The following is a 7,443-nucleotide window of genomic DNA, read 5'->3' on the forward strand; positions in this document are numbered from 1 at the left end:
GTGACGAGCCATTTTGCCTCTTAGTCTATCCAGACTTCCCTAACAAAAATTCCAGACTGGGTGGCTTCTAAACAACAAACATCTATTCCTCACAGTTCTGGAGGCTGGGAGTCCAAGAACGAGGTGCCAGCAGATCTGGGGTCTGGTGAGACCCATTTCTCGTTCACAGACAGCGGTCTTCACCACGTCCTGCCACAGAGAAGGGGCGAGGGAGCTCTCTGGGGTCTATTTTATCAATACAAGGGCACTAATCCCGTTCATGAGGGCCCCACCCTCACGACCTCATCTAAACCTATCACCTTGCAAAGTCCCCATCTCCTAGCAACATCCCACTGAGGGTCAGGTTTCAACATACGAATTTGGGGGGGCACACAAAGCCTGGGTCTATAGCATCATACGTCTGCCTGAGGACAAGAGGGAAGTTAGGAAGGTCTCAATGAGCGAGACTGGGAGAAGCGGGGAGAATAAACACGGAAGCAGAGGCAATTTCTTAGGGTCCCACGAGTTGAGGGACTAAAGATCCCGTTTTTCTTCTTCTCATACATCCAGCCCACCCACCGCTCTACCTCCCACTATCTCAGGCTAGTGCTTCATCAAGACATAAAGAAGAAGAAGCAACTGCGATCCCAGCAGGGACAGCCAGCTCTGTCTGGTCCACAACAGCACTGGTGCCGCCTCACCCCTGCCAAGCGATTAGGAAGAAATATACAGTTTTCGCCAACAAATTCGGATCCCGAGGTGCCAGCTCTGAAAGCCTTCGGGAAGCTCTTTGTATTCCATTGTCCTAGGACTGCTATGAGCCATGCATGTGGTACCAAGAAGTACCGTGTGGCAATCAGGGTGTCAGGAAAAATCAATTTATGGGACTGTTTGTTTCTTTATGTTCTTAATGTCATAACCAACAGCCAGCCCCCCAGGGTGTCTGCAAGCCTTCCCACTTCCCAGAGCAAAGCTGCTCTGGGAACACACAGCCTACAAGATGCTCTAGAATGCAAACTGGCCTCACGCACCAAAGCAGAGGGGAAGGCACTCAAAAAATAGACTCCTCGGGGACAGAGAACACGCCCACCACTATGGATTATCTTACATGTCCTGTAGGTACAGAACCTCTAACAGCTCCGTTCTTCCATGTGACTCGAGGGTCCCCACCACGTTCACCTGGCAAACCCTCCAGGAACCCTGACCAACTCTTTACCTAGAGCACCTCTGCCTCCCATTAGAAAGATCCAGACTCGTGAGGCTGATGGAGCCTCACCCTCAGCCCCGGGTCCCCGACATCCTCATGAACGCATCCTGCAGTGTCCTGCTCTGTGGCCTGGCCTCCCCAAAGAGAAAGCATCTCTCGATTTGCTCAGATCTTGCTGGAGAACAGAATGTGAACCCTGATCCCATCTCCTTGTCGATAACCTGCCTCAGGTTCCCTTTTGAACCAGGTTTCTCTATCTTGGATTCAATCACAGAGCAAAAATTCATTTAGAGAGAGCACGATAGGCACTGAGGGAATGCAAGCATGAAGAAGTTCCTACCCTCGTAGAGCTTATAATTTAGTAAAAGAAATGATAGGAGGGAAAAACAAAAGACAAGACAAAAATTCAGTGATGAACAAAGCCAACCATTAAAAAGTAGAGTTCAAAAAAAAAAAAGAAATGATAAAGTTACAGCAAAATTAGATTAGAGAGGTTTAAGTGCAATTACAGGTTCTGAAAAAATGTTAGTGTGGAAACACCTGGTAGAGAAGAGGCTCCCAGCTCACGGGAGAAAGAGGAGGCTGGGGCCTGGAAGGACAGGGGCCTGGCTGGAGCCCCAGGTCTGCCATTCCGTCCTCTCTGCTCCGCGCCTGCATTTTCTCATCTGCAAGACGCCAGTGCTGGTGGAGTTGGCCTCCACGGCCCCCACGTCGATGATCCCACAGCTTTAAGAAAAAGGCAACATGTGTGTGAAGCCTGGAAGGATCATTAGGAATTTGGCACGTGGAGGTGGTGGGAGAATGTTCCAGGGCCTACGTGTGGAAGCTGCGGACAGATCAGCCTGGAAAGACGGGCTGGAACCAAGTGGGAAGAATCTCGGAAGCTCGATCCAGGGGCACATGCGTGACTTAACAAACAACGGTGTCTCAGCAGGAAAGTGACAAGAGGTCAGTGGTGAGCCTGGAGGCGGACACCACTGGGAACCACAAAAATCGTCCCGGGAAAGTGAAACAGTATCTGAATGATTCTGGCCTCAGAACACCTACTGAAGAGATTGTCCTACCTTGAGGTCAAAGAGGCCCCTAATGCAGAGGTCTGCGCATTTTCCACCCATGAGCCGGGGGAGAAAGCAGCCTCTCTGCCCAGGAGGCTGCCCTTCCTGTAGGGTGTGTGGGCAAGCCTCCCCGCGGAGGGGGCAGCAAGGGGTGGCCAGCGGGGCTGTTCTGGAACGTGGGAGCGCCTGCAGACCTGCCAGCTGCAGAGGACAAGCAGGGAGGGGATGCACACACCACCTGCCGCTGGCCAGGTACCACGTCCCAGATGCAGAGACAGACCGTCAAGGAACGGCTCCCTGGCTACCTGCGCGGCGAGCGGGTCAGTGGAAGTCCGAAAGGCACTCTGTTCTCCTTCGATGCAGCCTGCACAGCTCACCTCCCTCCAAACCACCTTTAAATGCTGCCACCTCAACATCAAACATGCCGTTTCAAAGGACTGTTTGAAAACTGACCCTTTGGAGGCCAAAACATGTCCCAGGTCAACCATATCATAGGGTTCCATCTTCCGGGTCTGGAATCCCCTGCCCCACCGGCTCCGCCCGGGTTCTTGCCTGCAGGGTGGAGCCGGCAGGAGCAGGGGTGACCCCCGTCTCACTGCCGTCCTTCGCTGGGGCTCACTTCCAGCTCGGAGCGTCCCCACTGCAGGCCCGGCTGCCACCACCTGGGGAATCACAGCAGCCTTGCTCAGGTGACCCCGCAGACAGGGCGTGGTGACGCTGGGCCGTAAAAACCACCACGGCTGCTGCTGGGCTTCCTCTCATCTTCCCTGAAGCCTCTGTCCCCTACCGGGGAAACTGGGGGCGGGAAGGGAAAAGGAGGGAAGACTTCTAGGACAGAGGCTCCAACACCAAAGAACGAAAGTCCCCCGCACTGCTGGGATGGTCCAGAAGATTCCAGAAGTGAAAGCAGCGCCGTTGCACCCAGGAGCTTGGTTTGAACAGGGTTCAGAGAGAGCCGGGCCACCCTCCAGCAGGACAGGGCCTCAGCCCCACTGGGCCGGCCCGAAGTTCCCTTCCCACCCCGGGCAGTTTCTTGCTGTTCCCAGCCCCAGAATTTGACCCTGACCTTCTCATTCGCCTGGTTAACCGGGACTCATCCTTCAGGTCCTAGCCAGCACCAATGGCTCCAGCGGGCAGACTGCTCACCACGCCCCACTGCACGGTGCACACCGACCCCAGCGCTAGAACAATCTGTGACTGGCTACCTTCCGCCCCCCAGACCGTAGCCGCCTCAAGGTCACGGAAGATATCCTTTTCCACAGGACTCTGAGTTCCGTGCCAGCTTCAACATGTACCACGTACCTGGCCTCGGACACCACACCTTCTCCTTGTCCCTCTCACCTCGGTAGGTTGGGGACAGTAGAGATGCCTGTCCTACGGGCCAAGTGAGAACTGGGTCCGAGCACACAGAGCACTTCCTATCAGCACCTGGTGATGGAAAACGCTAAATGAACACCTACTGTTCCCTGGCTCTCCAGAGCCAAACTCCAGGAGACTATAACATGTTGGTTGACATGCTTCTTCATGCTACCCAGGAACTTATTTTTTCTCTGTAACACTGCATCCAGCTTGTCTACTTGCTTCTTGGTGAAAGCCCTACTCTGCGTCTATCTATAGGCCATTCAGGAAACACAGTCCGATTCAGGCTTTAGATTCCAGGAAAGAAGGAAGATGCAGACTCTCATCACCAAGGAGCCACCCTCTTCAAAGCCCATCTCTCAAATTATCATCTTTGAGAAAAGCCATTGTTCTGAAAGCAAAAATATATATAATGTTTTTTCTTGCAAAATTCTTTAAAAATGGTTGCATTGGCAATATTGATGCTCCTGGAAAAGACCTTTAAAGCAGCACATTTTTATATCTGGATCTTGGAAATCATTTAGACCAACACCTTAGTCTCACAGTTGAAGGAACTGGGGCCACACAGGGAGGTTAAGACACTTGCTCAAGGTCACAGAGCTGGGTCAGAAAGTTGTACAAGCTCTGCCTTTCAGCCCAAATCCCCAGCAGGTATGTGAACAGTTGCTTCCATTTAATTTCTTCATCTAATTAAGAAAAGGTATTCATGTGTGTCAGTAATGCAGAAACAAAGGAGAAAGGAGGCTGGTTCCAGAAATGATTGCCTCACATGACTTTTCCAGTCTTAAAGGAAAGAACCTTCAACTTAGTTCTCAGGTCTCCAAGGTAGGAAACTACCCAAGGGAATACGGAGAGGGTCCATCTTCCGTAGAAGCATTCCATTCTACTCACAGCCTCATGGCTGCCTCTGATCTTCCACACCCGCGGGATCCAGGGGAGGTCCATATTGGCCAGATGCCCTGGAAGAGTCTGAGGGGCTCCAGACCACCAGACCCCAGGGCAGCTGACACATCTCCATCCTCCCAGTTCTAGGGTGGAACAGGAGAAAGGACAGCAGACCGTAGGGAGAGCTGACGCCAGGCCCAGGCCAGCCATGGCCCTCTGTGTCGCTGGGGCCCCTGACCTCCCCCCTCCAGCCCACAGTGTCCTCAGTCACAGTGGGCCAGCTGGCCTGGTGATCTGTGCTGACCAGCGAGCTCTGTGATGTTCAGCCTGGGGGGACAGACTTCCCCTGTCTCTACACCAGAGAGAAAGGCTCTCAAGAAGGAGGAGAAATGTGCACAAAAGAAGGCAGTGGGGACAAATTATGAACCACAGTGGAAAAAACAGGCAACGTGGCTCCCGGCGTCTGGCCGTGCCGCCGTCTGGCCTAGCGGCACGTTCACCCGCTAAATGCCAGCAGCTTCAACTGAAGTGTGGGCAGTCCCTTCCAAGTCCCAAACCACATCGAGCCCACAAGCCAAGCCCTGAACTCAGGTGAAGACCTGGATGCAGGGATTACACGCGATCAAAGTAACGGCACTGGAACACGCTTCTAAAACACAGGGATTGGCAAGTGCTCTTGCAGGTTTCAGTACCGCCATCTTCACGGCCCGTGGGCGCCCATACCATCACCCGCCAGCTGCAGCTCTGCCCCTAGCCCTTGAGTTCTCCCTTCCAGCTCCTCTTCCAAGCGTCCTGACACTTGAATCAGAGCTTCTTTAAACAACCTCCCAAACCCCAGTGGTGCTGGATCTGGAAAAGGCCCCTCCCATTAAAATTAGGTCATTTGCACCTTGTTTTCTCCTGAATCCATGCCTGACCTTTGATAAGGGGCACAGGTGGAAGCCCATGCTGGGGACTAAAGGCGACACACCCCACACTGGACAGTAAGGTGTGGTCCCCATCCTTCAACCGCGCCTTCACCACTCTAAACCAGGGCCCAGCTCACTCTCCAAAAGCATCAATGGCGCCCACTGCCACAGGATCAAGGCCAAAGGAGGCCTGGAATTCAGAATTTCACCATCTACCCTCATCTGACCGCTCTAGGCATAATTCCTTTGCACTCTCTAAAAAATAATAAAAGCAAAAATTAAAAAGGTGCTGGAAAACTGCAGAAGACCGGGTCCCGAGTCTCAGTACCAGGAAAGGGAACACCTGGGCTGCAGGCCTGGGGGAAAGTTCGAGGGTCACACTTTGTGTTCCTTCCCCCTTCCTCCGCTGGGCAGTTCCTTCTGGCCTGGGGCCCTTCCTGTCACCTAGAACCTGCCCCTCCTTCAAGCTCTGACCCAGTACCAGGCTCCCCAGCAGCTGGGCCCCTCCTCCCCCTGCCTCTACCTCCTGGGCACGCACAGAGCTCACAGCTCTTCAGGCAGGTGTCTGCACACCACACTTTCCGTCTCACACTTTACTATCCGCACAGCTTATCTGCCAGCTGCCCCAGGCCAGATTCACTGGAATGTGTCCTTATCAGATCCCCAGGCCCGCTCCTAGAAAAAGGCTTTCCTCCCACAACAGTTCAAAGCAAGATGTGAGGTCCGTTTCTAGTTCAGGGACCAGAGCTCCCTCCCCCCGCAGGGCAGCAGGACCCCCTGGGGATACTCCCCTGGGGCTCCCTCACCCCGCCTGCCTTAGGCCTGGCACGAGGCCAGCATGGGATACTTGTCGAGCGAGATTTTTATTATTATTATAATTGTTCACTGGGAAGAGGGCAGGCAGAGAGAACTTCTGGAGTGCCCATCCAGAGGTCTGCCTATGGAGATCATTAGGGTGCACGAGGCACCCCTTCCTCCCCGCGACCCTGAGCCTCCAGTCTCGCAGGAGCGCCCGGAGCTGGGTGCCCAGGACGGTACGGGGAAGCTGGGCAGCCACCGCCGGAGGGTGGGGCGGGGAGACCCGCAGGGAACTTTCCGCGCGCCCCTGGGGAGGGGACGGCTTGGAGGAGCGAGGCGGGCGGCCGCGGGCACCGGGCGCCGGGATGTGCCCCGCGAAGGACGCGGCGCCGGCCCACTCTGGCCGGGCTGAACCTTCCCGACGCCCCCCCGCCCCGCGCCCCGGCGGCTCGCCCTCGCCAGACCCCGTCCACCGCGGTGGTCCGTCCCGCGGCCCCCAACCCAGGGCCGCCACCTCGTCCCCGGGACCGGCCGGAGCGCGGGGACGCGGCGCTGCAGACCCGGCGGACCGGGAGGCGGGCGGGGTCCCGAAGGGGTCGCGGCACTGGAGCCACCGAGGGGCAGGGCCAGGGTGGCGCCCTGGGCGCGGACCGGCCCCCGCCCCTGCCCGCTCCCGGCGCCCGAGGCCGGCTCGGCACGGCCACCTCTCTCGGGCCCCTCGGCCGCGCCCGGCTCCCGCGAGGCCGACACAAAGGGGACGCGCGTCACCCACCTGGTCCCGCGCGGCAGGGGCCCCGGGGCCGCCGCTCCTGCTCGGCCACGGGCGGGGCTCCGCGCGCCGCGCCTAGGTCCGCGGTCCGGGGCCGGGTGTCCGCGCTGCGCGTCCGCCGCCCCGCCCGGAGGTGCCCTTTATTCCCGCCCGCCCTCCAGCCGGGGCGCACGGCCCGCGGGGGGAGAGTGGGCGGCGGCGCCGAGTGGCACAAAGACGCGGGGAGCACAGGCTCGGCCCGAGCGCCCCCGCCCGGCGCGCAGCGCCCCCTGCCGCCCGCCCGCCGCGCCCGCCGCCGCGCCCCGCCCCGCCCTCGGCCGCGCAGGCCCGCGGGGACACCCCGTGCCCGAGGACCACCCGGACCTCACGCCGCCAAGAGGAGCACGGGGCGCGTCGTCCGGAGGCAGCCTGAAGACTGCCCCAGATGCCCATGCGCCGGGGAGAAACGATCAGCAAGACAGGAGAGAAACGGGTGACCCCAAA

General features: G+C 57.5%; 1 protein-coding gene across 8 annotated transcripts in view; it reads right to left on the reverse strand.

Annotated features, from left to right (window-relative positions):
• The window catches only part of RNF144A (ring finger protein 144A), a 115,327-nt gene extending 108,117 nt beyond the window's left edge, over positions 1-7,210 (reverse strand). For 4 of the 8 annotated variants that reach the window (XM_082427592.1, XM_082427588.1, XM_082427594.1 and 1 more), the window contains exon 1: positions 6,964-7,099. The gene's annotated coding sequence lies outside the window, so the exon portion shown is untranslated. Of the gene's footprint in view, positions 1-3,543; positions 3,670-6,963 lie in introns of all 8 variants that reach the window. The other 4 variants (XM_082427596.1, XM_082427595.1, XM_082427590.1 and 1 more) reach the window with 3 other exon arrangements.
• Between the last annotated feature and the right edge of the window lie 233 nt (positions 7,211-7,443).

The sequence above is a fragment of the Balaenoptera physalus genome, assembly GCF_965194825.1.
Source record: "Balaenoptera physalus genome assembly, chromosome: 15".
In the NCBI taxonomy this organism is placed as follows: Eukaryota; Metazoa; Chordata; class Mammalia; order Artiodactyla; family Balaenopteridae; genus Balaenoptera; species Balaenoptera physalus.